General features: G+C 40.4%; 1 protein-coding gene across 1 annotated transcript in view; it reads left to right on the top strand.

Annotated features, from left to right (window-relative positions):
• The window catches only part of RAPGEF5 (Rap guanine nucleotide exchange factor 5), a 264,811-nt gene that overhangs the window by 28,989 nt on the left and 214,230 nt on the right, over window positions 1-21,592 (top strand). The window lies entirely within an intron of this gene.

The raw sequence follows: 21,592 nt of genomic DNA, 5'->3' as shown, positions 1-21,592 counted from the left end.
GAAAATGGGTGGAGTCCTTCTAGAGTCTCTCATCATTGGTTTGAGAGACGAAGGGGAGAAAAAAGGTGAAATACCCCAACAGTATACAAAGAAGTGTCAAATAAAATATCCAGTGAGCACTCCAACAATAAAGATAAGCACCGCATAAAAGCCATGGTCTTGAGATAAAAAGCATGGCAGAGCACCTAAAGAAAGAAAAGAAAAGAAGAAAATAAATAAATATAAATGGAGACAACAACTTCAATGACCATACCAAAATGAAGAAATCGACAAAACCTAGATAGATAATAAAAAAAAAGAAAAAATTGTTTTGTACTTTTTTTTTTCCCCCTCCTGCACAGGCACAGTAAATATTGGGGTCATTCGGAAAGGAATTCCCTTGGTCTAAGTCTTAGACTCTAAGAGATACAGGATTTCTCCACCCTTGGAGTACATTGTCATGGGATTAACTATAGACTCTGTTCAGGTTCATTTACTCTCCCCTCGGTGCTTTCGTGGTGTTTGGAAGACTTCTGCTCCATCCTGGGTGATAAAATCAGATCTCTGTATCTAGAGATCTCGGTATCTGCACAGGTCAAGGGGTGGAACTTATGATGAAGCCTTTCTTTGTGGTTTTAGAAGATCTGCTCCCTCAGTGTCATTTTAATCTGTCTTCTGTGGTTGGTGGTCTTGGTCTTTGTGCTGATCCTAGGATGGAGCACAAAGACCCTTATTTTTTGGATTAAAAGCTTAGTTTTTCTTTGGGACACATATAGTCTAGTTTATGTACTGCCACTGTATATCATTAAAAAAATTGCCTTAGACATGATGTCTGCATATTTAACCCTGACAGTGGTCCTCAAACTACAGCCCACGGGCCACATATTGTATTTGTTCCTGTTTTGCTTCTTCACTTCAAAATAAAATATATGCAGCGTGCATAGGAATTTGTTCATAGTTTTTGTTACTATAGTCCAGCCCTCCAGCAGTCTGATGAACAGTGAAATGACACCCTTTTTAAAAAGTTTGAGGACCAGGGCCAAAGAGATAGCATGGAGGTAAGGCGTTTGCCTTTCATGCAGAAGGTCGGTGGTTCAAATCCCAGCACCCATATGGTCCCCTGAGCCTGCCAGGAGCGATTTCTGGGCATAGAGCCAGGAGTAACCCCTGAGTGTTGCCGGGTGTGACCCAAAAACAAAAAATAAACCAACAAAAGTAAGTTTGAGGACCACCGCTAGATTAATTCATGTTATGGCTACTAGTATGTCCAAAGCTATTGTGTGATTTGTCACTCATTAAATTCCCTGTCATGAGTTTTGTAATTGAGCCTGAACTGACTTTGTTAGGATGACTGTCCATGTTTCATTGAGTGTGTAAAGCTTGGATCATGGTAACCAAGTAATCAGGGAATATAATCAACCAACTAATAATAAATCAGTTGATAACTACAAATGTTTTAAAAAATGCTATATCTTCATTATCATTTGGCATCTCATTCTCTTATTTTGTAAAAGAAAAATCAGTTGGAATGGTAACTCTGATGGAAGAAAAGCCATATATATATATATTGGTTTTTGGGCCTGGCAGTGCTCAGGGGTTACTCCTGGCTGTCTGCTCAGAAATAGCTCCTGGCAGGCACTGGGATTCGAACCAACCACCTTTGGTCCTGGATTGGCTGCTTGCAAGGCAAACGCCGCTGTGCTATCTCTCTGGGCCCAGAAAAGCCATATTTAATAACATTTTTCAGTATTTTGTTTGGAGGTTTTGCTCTTGAGGGTGTGTGTGTGGCACTTCTGGCCATACTTGGCAGCCAAGTTCAATACTAGGCCTGAGAATGCAGAGCTGCTTGGCCCTGCAGTACCAGTACCATAAGGGCCAGTCAGATGTTACACTCAGCAGTGCTCAGGGGCATATGTGGTGGGTTCAAACTGAGATCCTTATCAATGCCAGGCATGAACATTCCTGACCATGGTAACTGACACTTGGCTCCATTATTGTTTGTTTTTTACATTAGTTTGGGATCAAATTCAGGGCTTCACACATGCAAGACAGGTGCACTACCACTGAGCTATATTTCTAGTCCTCAGCCTGAGTAAAAAGTGTCTGAGGAGCCAGGAATGTGGCCTAGTGGCAAAGCTCAAGTATTGTATGAGTGAGGTTCTAATTTAATGCTTGGTGATAAAAGAAAAGAAGAGGAAAACTTGAAGAATCTTCTCTTTTAAAACACAGCCCTGGTACTTTTAAAATAATAATAATAATAAAAAAAGAGGTTTCTGCAATAGAAACCTCTTTTGTGGAGGCACACCTAGTAATGTAGGGGTTACTCCTGGCTCTGCACTCAGGACTCACTTTTGGTGGTGTTCTGGGGACCAATCTAGGGATCAAAACTGAGTTGGCCACATGCAAAGCAAGTGCCTTCCCCACTGTAGTATTGCTCCAGCCCCTCAACATAATTTTATTTCTGTTTAAAGAAAACTGTATCTGTCCTTTCTTCAGCTGAGATAATCCTTTTGTGAAGTTCACTTGTTAAACATGTTCATTATTTTGGCAAATGCATACACTATTTATAGAAGCAATTGACTTAAAAACCTAAATGAATGGCTTTATACTATGCATTGTATATGCTGTTATGCTGTTTTCGATTCTAAGATTAGTTGGATCTCTCTCTCTCTCTCTCTCTCTCTCTCTCTCTCTCTCACACACACACACACACACACACACACACACACACACACACACACACAGAGAGTTGTGATCCAGCCTCATTTTGGTTTTTGGGTCACACCCGGCAGTGCTCAAGAGCTACTCCTAGCTCTATGCTCAGAAATTGCCCCTGGCAGGCTCGAGGGACTATATGGGATGCTGGGATTTGAACCACCATTCTGCATGGAAGGCAAACACCTTACCTCCATGCTATTTTGCCGGCCCCTCCAGCCTCATTTTGAATATGTAAATACGTACTTGTTTATACATGAACTATTTTGATGACTCAAGTAGCTAAAGTAAATAGTTATTTTCATTGACTATTTAACAGGAGAACTCTAGAACCATAGTGGTATTTTAGCATTTAATGTAAATCTATGTTTAATATGTAAACATATCACAATGGAATTACATATCATAACAGATCTCATTCGGTGGGAACAGGGCAGTGTAAAGGGATGAATGAATGAATGTATTTTTCTTGAAGTTATTTGTATATGTATGTGTAGGACCTGGACCACCACATACAAAGTCCTCTTTACTGTGGACTGCTCGTCAAAATCAAAATGCAGTGTTTAGAGAAAACAGCACAGTCCTTTACTACTGTGTGTGTTTGCCTGGAAGCAGGCCCGAAGTGGAGCAAGAGAATTCAGAGACAATGTTGTTTATTACCAAGCAGCACCACTGATCCTGTGAGCACCTGATCACAGAAGTGATCCATGAAAACAGAGAAAAAGCCCTGAGTAAAGCTGTGATTGGCCACCAAATAAAACACTCCCCCACTCATCTACCCACAGACCAAAACAGAGATACAGTAGTTGAGGATTTCATACCTCGCCTGGGAGTTAATGGGAATGAGAGTTGGTTTATGTCCAGTGTGAGGTAGATAAACTCCAGGGAGAGTTTGGACTCCAGTGAGTGAGTCATGGGATGCATTTAGAATCGGAAAAAACTTTCACAAACCAGTTTCTCTACCTGTGTCAGACAGAGTCAGTACTAGAAATGGGACTGACTTTCAGAAACCTTTTGTTGGTCTTGACTCTTGACTGCAGGAGAGCAGGTGAGACAAAAATACTACTTCTCTGCCATCACCCTCCCTTTTATGGCTTGATTTATAAGCCAAGACTTGGTTCTGCATTTACATACATTTATGAGAAGAGAAACATGGGCACACAACGAAGTTAATTAACTCCTGGAGCTTCCTCCATGCATGACTGCATTTCTAAGGTCCCATTGACAAGCTTACTGTGCTGAAGAAGAGGGTGTGATGAAACTTTAAATCCACCCCCACCCCATCGCAGAGAGCTCAGGTGACTCACATGCAGGTCCTGGAAGGGTATTTTTAGTGGAGTTCCCTATGGGGTGTCCTGGATTTGAAGGTTGTCGTTCCAAAGTAGCTTTGTAGTGACAGAATCGATTGTGATTTCAAATTAAAATTTTATTGTGGTAAAATACATACAACAGAGAGTTTGCTGTCATGACCTTTGAAGGTAAGCAATTTGTTGGTGTGGTCCCTGTGGATGCTTCCAAGGGCGGGATCATATGTGGTGCTAGGGTTTTAACAGGGGTTGCTACCTATGAGGCAAATGCCTTTATCAGTATATCATTTCTACCAGGGGTCTCAAATTCAATTTACCTGGGGGCCACAGGAGGCAAAGTTGGGTGATCCTTGAGTGCAAAGTCAGTAGTAAGCCTTGAACATTGGGGGGTGTGACCCAAACAACTAAAACAAAACAAAACAAAACAAAAAAGATTTCTCTAGGGCAGGGCCACAAAACATTGCACAGAGGGCTGTTTGCAGCCTGTGGGCCGTGAGTTTGAGACCCCTGCGTCTATCCCCTTCATCTAGGATTTTAAAAAAAATTCCAGGATCATAATTTTTTTCATTACTCAACAAGTATTTTCTCATTCATGACTGTTGAGTTATGTATTTAAAATATAAGCACATTGGTATGTGGTCACTGATGCTCCCTTCCATATAATTGTCTTCTTTCTTGAAAGTTCTTGGCCAACTCATTTCATCTTGGAAGTGTAGGTGACCCACTAGGGATAGTGGCATCAACCCTGCAAAGGAAATTTGACTCGCCTCCAAACCTATAGTTTCCCCTCAATATTTGGGGGATTACTTTTACAATTTAGCATCTCCCCACACCCTATATACTTGATGTTCAAGTCTCTTGGAGGAGGTCCTCTGCATACCCTATTTTGCACACAAAACTTCATGTAGCCTACACCATGGTTGTTATATCTGTGGATATAGAAACTGGCATATGGGTAGACCCATTGTTCAAGGGTGAGCCATGTTTCCAGAGGAGGCTTAATCTTGTGTCAAAGGGATACATACAAAAACAAACCCAAAACAGTGTGGAAACACCGATTTTATACCCCAGAATAAGATTTTATTTTTTAGGAAATGAAAAGGTTTCAACCTTGACATCTCTGTCAAAGACTTTGATCCAATTCTGATTATATGCTCCAACTATGAGTTGTTGTTTTTATTTTCTTTTGTTTTGGGGGGGCATACCTGGCAGTGCTCAGGGCTTACTCCTGGCTCTGCAACCGGAGATTATTACAGGTAGATCTGGAGAGCATATAGGGTACCTGGGACTTCCAAGAAAGGCTGGCCTAGAGGTTGAGAGTCTGCTTTTCTCTAGAGAGCTAAGATTCTATTGGGGTCAGAGTGCATATGAGGTACCTGGGAGTATATGGGGTACCTGGGACTTCCAAGAAAAGCTGAGATAGAGCTTGAGAATCTGCTTTTCTCTAGAGAGCTACGGTGCCATTGTTCTGCAGAATTACTTGGAAGAGAATGTGTGTAGCTATTGATTAGTAGCATGTGATAGCAGAGTTGGAACCTAAGGCTCTGAATTCTTGTTGACTGGTTATATTAGCAGTCTAGGAGTTTTTCATGAAGGCCCCTGTTGATCAGGAAGAACTAATTGGCAATTGCTGATACCTGCTATGATGCAAGTTGTATTTCTAGGTGGAAACCAGAGAACTAGAGATCTTCTGGTATCCCACAAGTCTGAACACCATAACTCCCAAGCAAGTGCTCTATTTTGCATTCTGATGGAATGGTCATTGATTATACTTACTGGGGCTGTGTTGAGTCTTTGTTACCAGAATAGAAAGAGAAGGTGAAGGTGGGGTGGGGAGGAGGAGGAGGAACATTTGACAAAACATTATGGTGACTTATTAGTTAAAAAAAAAAAAAAAAGATATCCTGGGCCAGAGAGATAGCACAGTGGTAGGCTTTTTGCCTTGCAAGCGGCTGACCTAGGATCAGTGGTGGTTCAAATCCTGACATTTATTATGGTCCCCCATGCCTGCCAGGAGCTATTTCTGAGTAAAGAGCCAGGAGTAATCCCTGAACACTGCCAGGTGTGGCCCCAAAAGCCAAAAAAAAAAAAGTTATCCAGATGAGATAGAATAAATCATTTGAAGAAATGGTACAGAGGTTGTTAAGGCACTTGCCCGGGGCTCATTCCTTTTAGATCCCCATGCACTTCCAGGAATGATACCTGAATACAGAGCCAGGAATAAGTTTTGGGCATCATCAGGTTTGGCCTCACAGGAAAAAAAAAACAAAAACAGATCATTTGATAAGACTATGAAAGACAGAAGGAGGAAATGTACAAGACTAAGGATGGTAAGGGTAACATACTGTTAGATAATGTGGGGAAGCCATCTTGATGCCCAGTCCCAGGCAATGCTAATGAGGCACTGTCTCTCTATAGAGGGAGACTGGGGAGAAGAGAACCTAATTTTAACTCTGGCCTTGGAAAATCTGATTTCCCCAAATGATGAGAAGTGATGGTTAGGGTGTCAGAGCCAGAAACATTAAAAGGAAATTGAGTACAAGATGTGAATGAAATCCTGTTCTATTGCAATTCTGTTAGGAGGTATTAGAAACATTGAAGGGAGTTAAGGAAATTGATATGGCTCTAAATTGTGTTCTCAGTGGACCTCAGGTTTAGTATTCTCCAGAGGAAGGAGGACACGTGATCCAGGCTAAATCAGGTTTCACAAGCCTGCAATACTCAACTGTGGAAGAGGGAAGTAAGTGATGGCCATCAAAGCTAACAACCTTGTGTTCCATCAGAGCAAGAACAGAAGGATATAGCAGCCTACTCACTGTGGCAAAAGGTGAATTTTGACCCATGAAATGATGCTCTTCTTATCTCCAACAAGAGAAGGAGGCAGTTGCACAAGATAGGCAGTAATGGAGTTCCTAGCTGTTTTAAATGACTTCTAGGGAGCAGGAGAAATGATTTTTTTGTGATACTGAAAGTCTGCCCAGTGTTATCAGCACTAACATTAACAATTATGTGCACAAACCCCGGCACTGCAAGGGTCATGGATCTTCTAAATTCTGAATGTGCAGGTAGACTGCTAAGGTTAGCATTGATCCTCTCAAGTTTTAAAATGAATTTGAAGTCAAAAGACTCAGGAGAAAAATAATAATATCTGAAATACTATATCAATTAGAATATGTTACAAGATTTCTACTGGGTAGTGCCTAAGTAAAGCATTCATTTATATAAATATTTGCTCTCTCCCAAGTTGTAAACAGTGTTGGTGGCTGGTTGTAACTACCTATGATCTTGGGACCTGTGATACCAAGAACTTTATAAAAGTGGGATTGAGGGGCCAGAGCAATACCACAGCAGGTAGAGCATTTGACTTGCATGTGGCAGACCAGGGTTCAATCCTGGCGTTCTATATGGTCCCTTGAGCACCCCCAGGAGTAATCCCTGAACACTTCTGAGTGTGGCCCAAAAACAAACAAAAAAGTGGGATTGGTTCTGAGTTAGTTCTTTCAGACTCCCAAGTATGGACTGGGAATGTGCATGCCATAGTCTGTGTCCATAAGATACAATCCTGGGAGTGATGTTGGAGAATATTTTTCTTTCCCACAAGTCCTTTTCTGTGTTCCAATCAGGAGGAATTTGGGGTGAGGTACAGAATTGGCAGAGCTCTGACTACTTTGTCACAGGCACCCTGCTCTGTAAATGTCAATGAAAAGGGTATAACCCTGTCTCTTGAAATATAATATAGAGAGATCCATGGTCACAGGCATGATCATGTAAAGTTTGCTGAATGCTTGACAAGAGTTGAATACTTGCTCACTGAGTGCTTGCTAAAAGCTCTTTATATATTTTGGGAGGGTAGGATCAAGAGAGGGCTAATTTGGTGGTGTGGTAGAATATTCCTGGCTTTGTGTTCAGGGATCACTCCTGGCAGTGTTCCAGGATCATATTCAATGCTAGGGATCAAACTGGGGTTGGACACATCCAGGGAAAGCTCCTAACCCCTGTACCATCTCTCTGCTCCCAAACTCTTTATGTATCTTATCAGTGATTCTCAGAGTGTTGGCCTAAGACCCAACATATAGTGAGCAATTCACGTGATGTAGAATCCAACATGATTACATTTATTCATTTCCAATGCTCTGGTTATTTTTATTTATTTATTTATTTATTTATTTATTTATTTATTTATTTATTTATTTATTTATTTATTGGCTTTTAGATCACACCCGGTGGCTCTCAGGGGTAACTCCTGGCTCCACGCTCAGAAATCACTCCTGGCAGGCTCAGGGGACCATATGGGATGCCGGGATTCAAACCAATGACCTTCTGCATGAAAGGCAGATGCCTTACCTCCACGCTATCTCTCTGTCCCCACTCTGGTTATTTCTTACAATAAACACTGTCAATATTGCTCAATTCACTTTTAAGAATGAATCTGGTCTCTATCAGATTCTACATATTAGCTTCCAAAATTTTTTTCTAGATTCCAAAAATTTTAAGTCAAGATTAACCCACAACATTCAGAGACAGAGTCTAAGATACCCAAAGTTCAGGCTGAGAGTTTAGGCCATGAGATGCTCCTGACATCTGGGATTACAATAAGCCAGTGGTTACCTGGATTCTAGAGAGTATCAGGATTTATACCAGAATGGTCCATTGATGCTAGAGCTTTTGAGCACTAATACCTGGAGAGGTACACAGAGCGCATCTTTGTCAATAGTCTGCATTCTCCTGCTTTTACATACTGTTTTGATGGACACTCTGCCTTTACTGGGAAGCCCAGAATAACCTATCTTGATGTCTCATCAGTAGTGCCAGGGGATGGGCTAGTTTCCAGGGGAGGTTTCCATGCCTTGCTCTTGTCTGCTAAAAGAGCTGAGAGGTTCTTTTTCCACCCCTTTGATTATCAAGCAGATGTTCATCTGTGTGTTAGCATGAGTCCCTTCATCTTGTTTTACATTTCATATATGCTCTTATCCAGCAGCAATAATATCCTCTGGAAACTTGTTAGAATTGCAGATTCATAGGTCAAGACCAAGACCTACTTATTGAACCCCAGATCCCTGGGGATGGAGCCCAGCTGTCTGGTTTAATGAGTCCCATCAGTAATTCTGATGCAGGCTGGAGTGTGTGAAGCACTATTACAAGCCATTGAATCATGAGAAATAGATTTTATTTCTTCAATTATAAAGAGAGGGAAACAAGCAGAATGAAGTGGAATAATTTGTTTTAGGACATGTGACTTCTCTGAGAAACAGATGGGCTTTGAGTCTGAGTGGTGAAATCTAGTGCTCCAGCTAAATTCACAGATAAAAAAAAAAAAGGGTGCTTCTCTGGAGAAGGCGTGAGGAGTCAAGAAAGGAATAGTAAAAGCTGGGAAGTGATGAGTTCAGGAGGCTACAAGACCAGAGTTATGTCTGATAGTCTGATAGGAATCAGTTAGGACTTATTCCTGAGCACAGCCAGTTGTGGTACACTCTTCTCCCCCCAAAAACAACAGCAACAAATGACTAGGGTTTCTTTTCCTCCTTTATATTAATGATAAGTATGTATATGAAGGGAGTCATGTTGGATACTACGGACATATGTAAATATGAACACAAGATTAGTCCCATCTTTAGAAATGTTCTAATGAATGAAAGGAAACAGACTTGTAAAGAAATACTTGAATTCAATAAAAATGTTTTTTGAAAGAACATAAGAGAAAAGTTTCTAATGGAGGAGTGAAGCATATTTTAGCATAAACTGTATAAAATGTAATTTGGATAATGAACAAGGCAATCTAGACAGGGAGAATACTATATTTAGGATTCAGGGGTTTGAAATAGCATTTTCTTGGATTTACTAGGTTTAGGATTTACTCGGTTACTTGGATTTACTAGTACTTGAGTGTATTTGACTTTGACATTTATTTTGTGTAGTCTAGCCTTGTCTCTCTTATAGTATAAACAGGACGTTCTATTTTAACAAACAGTAAAACTAAGTACTCTTTATTTGTTTTATTCTTGGTAGCTGAACATTACTATGAACTATTTCTTACTTTGAGGGAGGGTTGGGTTGACGCTCAGGGGTTACTCTGCTATGCGCTCAGAAATCACTCCTGGCTCGGGGACTATATGGGATGCTGGGGATTGAACCGAGGTCTGTCCTGGGTCAGCTGCATGCAAGTCAAACACCTATGACCTATGAAGCTGCGCTACTGCTCTGGCCCCTATTTCTTACTTTTATAAAACATCTAAGTAAAGATAGGAGAGCATCTTAAATAGGTTTCGAGGAAATTGTCATTCAATGCATAGGAGGTCATTTGGTTCAAAATAATATTTTAAAAGTCTTAAATATAACTGGGTAAAATATTGGAATGAAACTGTTTTCACTTTTTGGAGTTTGGTGGCCTAGATCATTCTACTTAATGTCTATTCTTAACCCATTCTACTCATGTCTATGGGTCCAAGAAATGGAGCATGAGAGGGCAGATACTGCCAGAAACACATCAGATTCATTATACATTTGGTTTTGGATTAGTTTCAGTCATATGTATTCAGAAACCATTTAACCATAATCAACTTCTTTTGCCACCATGGTTTAAAAAACTAGCTTGTAGACCAGAATGGACACTCTTCCTAGAAAGGGCCAAATAATAAACATTTTTGTCAGGAGAGCTTCCATAGACAGTGTGTAAACCTGCTGTGTCCCAGTAAACTTCATGAAGAAGAGGCGCTAGGTAGGCTTGGCTTGATGGCTTAGCTAGACTTGGTGGGGGGTTGTAACCTTGATCTAGAACTCTTCTCACTCAGGCCACTTCAGGCTTTCTTTATGGTGTTGCATGGCTGAGGTTCTTTGAGTATTGGAACATGGTTTGTAGTTTTTCTCTTCCCTCTCCAACTGTGGCTCCACTTCAAATCTTGTTGACGTCCTATGATTTTTGCCTACTGGCTGGGCCCCTACTCAGTTCTGGAGTGATAGCACAGGGGTTAAGATACTTGCCTTGCACATGCTCACCTAAGTTTGATTCCCAACACCATATCTGTCCTCTGAGGCTGGTTAGAAGTGATCTCTGACCACAGAGCCACGACTGTCCTCTGAGCACAACTAAGTGTGGTCCATGAAATAAAACAAACTTAAAATAACCTTACATTATTAAAAATATATATAAACTTAAAAAAATCAAGGTGGTATATGGGGGCATGGTTTTGCAGTGTTTTGCATGCTGTTTCAACCTTGACTCCCTTTTGTTTCCTTTCTGTAGTCTCTGTCCTACCAGTTGTCTCCTTGTTCTCTTCCATGGACCCCAGTTATGTGATTTTTTTTTCTACCAGTGAACTCTTGGAGGATCATGGCAGTCCACAGGGACCATATTTTTCCAACCAAGAAATATTTTGAGGGTAATTGATTGGTGTAAAGGACTGGAGGAGAGGTTCCTAAATTTATTTTTCCTATAATCCCCCTTTTAGAAACAAAAAATGCAATGCTTAGAGATTTTTCCTAGCTCTGTACTCAGGGTCACTCCTGGCAGTATTTGGTGAAACATCTGTGTCAACAGGGACTGGAACTGGATTCACAGCATGCAAGGCAAGTGCCCTCCATTCTGTATTATTCCTCCATTCTCAAATCTATGACTTCTTGTTTGATTTTGTTTTGTTTTTTTGGGGTCACACCTAGCAGCACTCAAGAATTACTCCTGGCTTTGTGCCCAGAAGTCATTCCTGGCAATCTCAGGGGACCATATGGGATCATGGGATGCCAGGATTTGAACCAGAATCTGTCCTGTGTTACCCACGTGCAAGGCAAACGCCTTACTGCTGTGCTATCACTCCGGCCCCTCAAATCTACGACTTTTATGTAATGCTTATCCCAATTGCACCCAAAGCTACTTCTGCACCCTACATAGCTTCAACTTCCCCTGCCCCAGTAAGTATCATCTACTTTAGGACACACTGATCTACTGTGGCCTCACCATGTGGCCTAAAATGATAATGTTATTTGTGAGGCAGTACAGCTTTTAATCTAATAATCTATATCGTGTTTTACAATAATTCTTTTTGCTGTTGTTTTTGGGCCACACCTGGTGGCACTCAGGGGTTACTCCTGGATCTATGCTCAGAAACAACTTCTGGCAGGCTTGGGGGAGCATATGAGATGCCAGAGATTATTCTGGGTCCATCCCTGTTTGGCTATGTGCACAGCAAAGGTTCTACCACTGTGCTATCACTCCAGCCCCTACAATAATGCTTGAGTGAGATTTTATTTATGGGTAGAAAGGAGGCCATTACTTAAAAAATCATATTTGGGGGCCGGAGAGATAGCATTGAGGTAAGGCATTTGCCTTGCATGCAAAAGGTCATTGGTTCGAATCCCGGCATTCCATATGGTCCCCCGAGCCTGCCAGGAGAGATTTCTGAGCATAGAGCTACGATTAACCCCTGAGCGCTGCCGGGTGTGATCCCCCCCCAAAAAAACTCCAAAAACAATCACATTTAGAAATAATTTAAAACATAAAAATGATGCAGTAACAGATAGGATAATTCTTTTTTTTAGATCTTTGTTTTTTTTTAAACTTTAAAATAACATACACTTATTGTAGTTATTTAATAAAAACCAATATACATTATTTCATCTTAACAGTATTTGTGAGGCTTATATATTTTTTAAATGTATTGAGATCATTGTGAATTACAAGTTCTTCATAGTTGCATTTTAGGCATACAATGACAGTGAATTAAAGCCTTTACCACCACCAGTATTGACCTCCCTCCCCCAAAGTTCCCAGCATACATCCCATTCCTCCACACTTAGCCCCCCTAGCCTACCAGTGTAATAGGCCCATTTAAGTTTAGATTGTTATTATTTGGGTCTCTTGATTCTATTGGCATTGACTTTGGTTTGGGTATTTAGTTCTGACTAATTTTTTTCTCCACCAAATCACCTGAGACTACATGCCCTCTGGGCCCCATCCAGTTTTTTTTTTTTTCTTGATTTGTAGAAAGATGCAGAAATATGAGGTAAAACAAAACAGTAATTCTCTTATTTCTCTTATAGCCATCTCCCACCTCCCTGAATATTAGATTTTTTGTTTATTTGTTTGTATTTTGGGCTATGCTTGGTGATGCTCAGGGGTTACTCCTGGCTATGTGCTCAGAAATCGCTCCTGGCTCAGAGGAACCATATGGGATGCTTGAGATCAAACCAAGGTCTGTGCTGGATCGGCCGCATTCAAGGAAATGCCATAGTGCTATGCTATCGCTCCGGCCCAATATGCTGTAATGGCTCTGTGGTTTGTACGGCATTGCAGTGGACTGTTCTGCTCATTGCCCTACTACGGTCCTTATTCTAGTCCAGAATTCTACATCACTGCCTTGTCCATTTTATTTGGACCCCCAACTAGGTTAGTTCATCAGTTTTTATTCTTTTTTTGTAGCTTTGACAGTGTTTTGCAGGCAAAGGCTGGTTATCTCAAAGAAGATTAATCATAGCAGCAAATGCTGACAGCATTTCTTAGGAGAGGTGACAGTTTGGGTTTAGGGACCATGCTTACTGGTTTTGGGGAGTGTTCACTCCTCACAGTGCAGTGTAGAATTGTACCTGGTGGTCTAGACTGCAAAGCCTATTACTACAACCCTTTGAACTCTCCTAGACAGATGGCAGTATATAACTTGGTTAAGGTCATGTCCTCTAACCTTCTGCTGAAAAGTGACCATCTTGCCCTTTGTTTATTTCTGTCAAACAAGGAATCATTTTGACCCTGGGTAAATATGTGTGGTCATTGCCTGGTGGCATTTTTTTGTTTTCCCTTAAAAAATGGCTTTTACTGAGTGGAAAAAGTCAGAGGAAGAGAGAAAGATGCAGAATAGTTTCACTCATCTATGGATTTTAAGAAAAATGAAAGACATTTTTAGCAGTATCTCAGAGACAAGAGAGATGAGGGCTGGTAGGTGCAGCTCATGACATGAAGCTCACCACATAGAGTGATGAGTGCAGTTAGAGAAATAACTACACTGAGAACTATCCTAACAATGTAAATGAATGAGGGAAGTAGAAAGCCTTTCTTGAGTACAGGTGTGGGTGGGGTGGGGAGGAGGGAGATCTGGGAAATTGGTGATGGGAATCTTGCACTGGTGAAGGGGGGGTGTTCTTTACATGACTGTAATCATACAACTACATTGATATTTGTAATCACGGTGTTTAAATAAAGATAATTTAACAATAAAAAGAAAAAAATGGCATTTGGTAATTATAATAATCCTATCAGGAAAACTATCTTCCTCCCACCTTCCACTAATGCTTATTCAATTATATGTTTCATTCTGGACCCAGGGGTGTTTTTCATTTGGATTATAATGCAATACTTTAATTCTTTTCCTTCTCATGCCATTCCATATTTGTCCAGTGGCAGCTTTCCATGTTGGCTGCTATGGAAAAGGCTGGTCTTGGAGTCTTAATGTAATAAAGCAGGTGGACGTTGATATAAGTAGGGAATTTAGTGACAGGTAAAGAAAAACTAGCTTATTAACTTAACTGTTGTTTGAGAATCTTCAGTTACTTTATTCCTATATGAGCCAAAGTCTTTCTGTGTCTAGCAGGAAGTCCAACCAGGTCCATCAATTCTCTTAAGAAAGATGCTTTCCAAAAGACAGAATAAAATCAAAGTATGGTGCTTTGTGGGTGGTTTCTGAAGAGATGCCTTGGGGCCAGAGAGATAGTACAGTAGACAGAGTGGGCAAGTACTTGCCTTAATTTCAGCCTGCACTGCAGCCAATCCCCGAACACTACAAGGAGTGATCCTTGAATATAGAACTAGGAGTTAGACTTAAACATAACTGGGAGGGCTTAAAAACAGAACAAACAGATAAACAAAGCCTATTTTGTTTTCATTTCAAAGATCTAAGAGGCTGAGACTTTCCCTGTTTATATCTTAGTCTTATCCAGGAGACATGAGGTTTCACTGGAGCTCAACACTGCTGCTCAATTCCTAGAATTGGCTATGGGTCTCCTCCTGCTCATCCACTGTCCAGAATGAACTCAAAAGCAGAAACTTCCCATCTGAGCAGCCCAGAGACATAGTCAAAAATGCCCTGAGACTATGCAAAGCATATCTCTCTCTCTCTCTCTCTCTCTCTCTCTCTCTCTCTCTCTCTCTCTCTCTCTCTCTCTCTCTCTCTCTCATCATTGTACAGCTCAGCCCCAGTAGACTCCAGTACCTCCGTGCCCCCTTCCATTTCTGTTGTGCTTGAAAGGATCTTTTTTCTCCGAAGCTGTTGGTTCTTGTGATTTATCTTTCTAAGGAGAGGAGATTGTGAATTGTTCATAAGTATTCCTAGATCTTCTTTAATTCTCCATTTGAACATTTAAGTGGGGCAAAAAAGATGACTACTTGAAGAGAGTCCTTTATGGGAAGAAAAACTTCAGTTTTTCAGTTGCTGGCCAAGAAGGCCACTTAGAGGGGGTGTTCTTTGCCAAAGTGTGGGGGTGACTTGCTGGCTGCAGATGTGAGGAGGTCTGGCTTGGGGCGATTTTGAGGTGGGTTCTGAAGAAATACATCCACCTCCACCCCTAATCATAGCAGGTGCAAAGTAGGATTTACTAGAGCTGTGGTTCTTTGCTTTGGGAGCTAAGCCACAGATCCTGGTACTATTGATCCAGCCACTTATAGGTCTCCACTGGGATCTCAGTGCAGCCAGGTGCTTGGAAGAGGTGACAGACATTAAAAGAGCATTGGAGTCTCATCACTCCTGTGCCTAGCCAGTGGTTCCAATAACCAGTTTTAGCTGTTAAATTTTACAGCCTTCCTCAAAGCTGGACACACCCTGGGACAGCCCAGGGAGCGTTGAGGAAACTGTTTAACCCCTGTTCTTCCAGATCCTTCTTCTGTCTACCTTGAGAAAGAGACCTGAGCATCTCTTTGATTGATTTGGTTTTTAGATTATAACTGGAAGTGCTAAGGGTTTGCTCCTGGCTCTGTGCTCAGGCATCATTCCTGGTGGGCTCAGGGTACCATATGGGGTGCCACGATCAAACCCAGGTTTGCGGTATGCCAAGCAAATGCTCTCCCCATTATATTATCTCTCCAGTCTTTTCTGTTTCATTTTGTCCTCCTTTTGTTTTCCAAATATAATTCACACCCAGGGTTGCTAATTACTGACTAGCAGGTATAACTTGTGATTATGAATTCAGTGAGATGTGTTTGTTTGCTATGCCACTCTTCTAAGGATCAAATTCTGTGTTCTGAAATGCAAGCAGTGGGTAGTAACTAAAGATAGGCATGGACTTGTGTAAATTTCAACAAACGCAGGCCAAGTACTCTGCTTTTTTTAGTTTAGTTTAGTCATCTATAAAAGTCTTCATTTTATAATTTAAAAATATTAAATGTACAAGTAAAGTGTTTAGTAAATGCTAGCATGTTGTAAAAGTGAGATCATTCATTTTTATTTGTGAGAAAATTAACAAATACACTTATAAATGCTAGCCTGTTAGAGTTGTAGGGTTTAATCCTGAATCTGTGACTTTCCAATTCTGGGAATTAAAAAAAATTCTGACTTGGGACCAGAACAATAACACAGAGGGTAGAGCATTTGTCTTTTATGCAGCTGACCTGGGCTCAATCCCTAAAATCTCATATAGTCCCTGAGCCTGTCAGGAGTAATTTATTTTTTAATTTTTATTTATTTGAAATTTTTTAATTTGGGGCACACCGACCAGTGCTCAGGGGCTACTCCTGGCTCTGTGCTCAGAAATCACTCCTGGAAGGCTCAGGAAACCATATGGGATACCAGAGATCAAACCCAGGTAAAGGAGTAATTTCTTTGCAGAGAGAGAGAGAGATAGACAGAGAGAGAGAGAGAGAAAAAGAAAGAGAGAGAGAGATACAGAGAGAGACAGAGACAGAGACAGAGAGACAGAGACAGAGAGAGACAAAGAGAGACAGAGAGATCCATCCTCTGTTTCAGATGCCTCCAGTTTACAATGCATTTGACTTGTAATCCTCAAGCCAACAAATTGTATGGGGTTCTCTCTTTTTTAGGTAAGATCAACTTTTTGATATATGTTTCTTGGGATGAATTTAATAAGACCCACTATCTTAGAACTTAGCTGGACAATGTATTGGAACACAGCCCTTATTGTTTATCTCTAGGATCTCTTAACATATGTGTTCTCTGGTAACTTAAGAAGATGTCTGGTTTTTTAAGATAGCAAAAAATCCAAGCTTACCTCTTCTACTTAACCATGGTCACCAACAATAAGAAAATGGCAGTGATTGCCAACAATGAGAGAAGGAACAACTGGTTAAAAGGACAGAAAATTGTGTCATGAACTATTATCAAGTTACGAGTGCATTTAGGATTTCCATGGTTGTTGGTTAGAACAGATCATGCTTCTATAATGAAGGAAGGGGTTTAGTTTCCTTTCACTTCCCTCTCTCCATTTAATATTGTATACACTTTAATTCAATCAGGGGAGAGAATTTGAGGCATGTATGTCCATTTAGAGCTGATGGAAATGTGCTTAAGTTCTTTATCCAGTGCAATAAAGATATTTTCAGTGTTTCTGGAGTGAGTTTCTTGCTTGGTTCAGAACCAACCTCACAAACTATTATAATTTAGCTTCAGTAGACACCCACTTTAAACAAAGACCTAAAGTAATATATGGTTATTAACCAATTATCCTTTTGAGTTATGACATTTTTCCTGGAAGTTTATTTGTGTATAAAGTATTATAATTTTTGTCATATATATTTGGATATGAGGTTTGCCTCATAAGCATTTAGGAACCCATTTTTTTCTCACTATCCTTTAAAAGGGAAAGGAAGAGAAATAAATTTGAATTAAATTCTAGTTTTATTCGTGTTGTTTCAAGTTATCTCTGTGCAGTGTGTTTATTTTTCATGAAAGAATCATTGCATCTCGCATAAGTGACTCTAGGAAATTGGAACTAAAAGGAGAAGGAAACACCCTCTTAGTATTTTACTTAGAGCTATAGTAAGAATCAACATAGGAGAAAGCCCTGCCCATTGAAATGGCAACACAAAGTTAGAGAAGAAACCAAGGGAGTCTGGATCAAGAAAGAAACCATGGGTCTAAAGCATCCCTTTGAACTTCTGTGTCTCCTAGTAAATGGATTTCTAAGCTTGAGATGGTATCTGCCATGTTCCTGAAAGTTCCACTGGTGCCTTATACAAAGCTCATATGATGCTTCACAAATGTGAAATAAATACAGTTCTGTTGCCACAAGAGTAATTAGACAAAACCCTGGAGTGCTGATAGAAGAAATAAGCCCAAGAGATTCAAGATGGGATGAAAAAAAGCAGCTGTGTAATTATTGCATTGGCTAAAGAATATTAAAATGGAGAGGGCTGTATTTTCTAGTATGATCTCGGGACGTTTATGCAGGTAGATAGATGCTGGGAGAGCAGTTCTGGAGCAGACTTTGAGCTGTACTTCTCAAATACCTATAAATTATCCCCCCTTTTATAAAACTACTTAATCTTTCCCCAGTGACTATTAAGAATAAGGTGATGAATACCTTAGTCCTCCTCGTTCTTTTCACCTTCAGTCTCTGACACTTGCTGGTTTTGATCAATATCCAAAAGTGACAAACATGGGTCTTGAAAAAGGTAAGTTTTTAGTAGTAGTAGTTATTTTAATGAATTAGTATTTTATAGAGACTTTAAGGCTTCACTATGCTTAATTGAGTTAGGGAGCTGCTAATCTAGAGCATTAATGAAACACAGCTCCCCTGGGGCCAGCCTAAGCAGGCTCACAGGTTTTTCTGACTCCAGCTCTGGGTATTGTGTCCTTAAAAATGCAGTGCTTGTTACTTTGCTCTTTAGCTTCTGTCATTCCTTGTGGGCTGGTAGCTTATCGAAGGCCATTATCTAGTCAGCAGGGAAGAGTCCCATGGCTCTATTTACTCACCTTACCCGTCTTTTAAAACAAATTATCCAGGGGGATTTTTCTGGGAGTCAGAATTGTGCACGTAATAGTATTGTAAAGATGGCCAGATTTAGGTTGGTCAGAGAGAAAGGAAGTATTTGGCTTTCTTTTTGTCAAAGTGTCCTTACCTGGTTCTTCAGCGGTTGTTTCTGCCTAGAAGCGTTCTTTCAGGGTATGTCACATGGCGTATTTGCTCTTCTGCTTGTAAAGATGGTTAGCTCTGGCCTGCCAGAGTAATTTTAAAGTCTTTGTTTAGGGGAAGAGGGATCACTTGATTCTTCTTCAAATTAGAAATCTGACGTGCATGCAAATTTTAAATTAGCGCAGCCTTTTGGCACTTCAGTATTTATAGGAATTTGTCCCACAATCCCTAAGGATACCCAAATCCAAACACTGTGCAGTCTCTTATAGAAAATGATATAGAATTTGCCCATAGCCCACCCACCTCCTCCAGAAAACTTAAACTATTCTGCAGTAATATAGAATAGATAATATAAGGTTAATATTAGTAAAGCAAAGGATGTTATGATACATTGTTTAGGAAATGATAAAGAAAAGTTCATATACTGCAGTCACCTTTACTTTATATATATATTTCTTTTTTGGGGGGGGGTCACACCCGGCAGTGCTCAAGGGTTATTCCTGCTCTATGCTCAAAAATCGCCCCTGGCAGGCACAGGGGACCATATGGGATGCCGGGATTTGAACCACCCACCTTCTGCATGAAAAGCAAATGCCTTACCTCCATGCTATCTCTCCAGCCCCCTTATATATTTTTTTAAATTTTATTTTATTGCAACCATTGTTATCTACAAAGTTCTTCATAGTTGAATTTTAGAAGTCACCTATGTTTAACTTCGTAGTATGTGTTCTTTTGTTTATTGGTTTGGGGCCACACCTGGCAGTGTTCAGGACTTACTTCTGGCTTTGTACTCAGGGATCATTCCTGGTAGGCTTGGGACTATATGGGGTACCAAAAATGAAGGTTGGCTGATTCCAGGGGTACCGACCTATGAATATGGAGGGCTGAGTGTATCTTAATAAATAAATCTAGAACCTACAGAATGACAACAAAAGCCTTGGAAGGGTGAAGGGAACCTTGGAGGTATAATTAGAACAGAAAGGCAAGGTGGTGGTTTTATTTTCATTCATGGGAATTAAAAATGGTCTGTGCTATAAACATATTTTTTTCATAATCCTTGCAGTCCTTTAACAAAGTATACTAATTGACATTTCTAAATAAAAAGCCCATCCATTTATTTCAGTTCAATTAAAAGATAAACCATCCTGGAGCCATGTTGAGTAGGGAAGGAGCAGCCTGGCTTTTCTTAAAATTTGTAAAAGGTGCAGATGTTGGAAAGGCATGACTGGCAGAGTATGTTTCATAAATTTAGCAAATTATTCTAAGTCGTGGAGGCGGCAGACTAAAAATTATGGTATCTCAAAAGACAGCAAGCTTTGAGTCAAAGGGTAAAGAGCTTTTAAACATAGGGTGGAAGCTCAGTAAATGTTAGTTTCTCTGTCCTTTTTTCCTGTACTGCAATGGGAAATGATAATGGTTTTCTATTGTGCATTAAGCATCTGTGGGTGATGGTATCACTCCCTGGATAGTTTGGTAGGGAAAATTAGCTCCTACAGTTCAAACCATTCAACAGATAATAAGTTGATGGAGCTATAAATATCTAGAAATACATGAATAGAAAATAACTTCAAAACAAAACAAAACACAAGTTTCAGTGCTCAGTGCTGTAACTGAAGTGCAGTGCTAAGCACTGATTCTTTCTAAAAAAGAAAAACACTCAGAGATTTGTTGGAGGTGAAACAGGTGAAAGCAAGAGCTTCCAAAGGAGTTTGGATGCTCTAGGACAGGGAATGGGGGCAGGGGGCAGTCACCAACCTAGACTTGGGAGTCCAGCGGGATTCTGGGCAGTACAGGGAGGATGTGGGACTTCTTAGGTCAGAGAGTGGTATGAATGGAAGCAAGATGTCCTTGCCTGTTTTCTGTTGCCACAAACCATGCTCAAAGAAACCATGTAGGGAGATGGAAAGAGAACACTAGGAGACAGACTGTGGTAGGGGTGGAAGGACATGATGAGCCCTAGAAGCAGGCAGAGGGGTGGAGTTGATGTTTTTAATTTTTATTTCTAATTTTTTTTACAAACAGCTTAGTAAACTCTCAAACAATGACTTTAATGTCCCCCATTGAGAGATATAACAATTTTCACAAATTTTATGGAAGTATTTTTCAAGAATTCTATTAGCCATTTTGCTATACCACATTATTTTGTACCTTCAATGGGGACAGGCTTGGAGATGGGTGGTAAATTGGGGACATGGGTGAAAGGTCACACTGGTGGTGGGATATTGAACACTTGAAACAATTTCATTTTGAACAACTTCATATGTCATGGTGTTTAAATAGAGTATAAAAAAATGGAGAGGAGAGGAGGGGAGAAGAGGGAAAAGGATGGGAGAGATGAGGAGGGGAGAGAGGGGAGAGGACAGGTTCCTATTTTTAAAAATTAGTTATCCCTAATGTGGAGATATGATTTATTAGTTGGATTGTTTTGTTTTGACATAGAAAATACTAGATCCTCTAGTATTCTTCACTAGGGGGTGATTTGATTGGAGGGCTGATTTGATGGGGTGGGATAAAAGGGCGGAGCAATTACT

Source organism: Suncus etruscus, chromosome 13, assembly GCF_024139225.1.
Source record: "Suncus etruscus isolate mSunEtr1 chromosome 13, mSunEtr1.pri.cur, whole genome shotgun sequence".
NCBI classification, from domain to species: domain Eukaryota; kingdom Metazoa; phylum Chordata; class Mammalia; order Eulipotyphla; family Soricidae; genus Suncus; species Suncus etruscus.
Note: the sequence above shows the minus strand (reverse complement) of the source record. Positions and strands in the feature narration are given on the sequence as shown.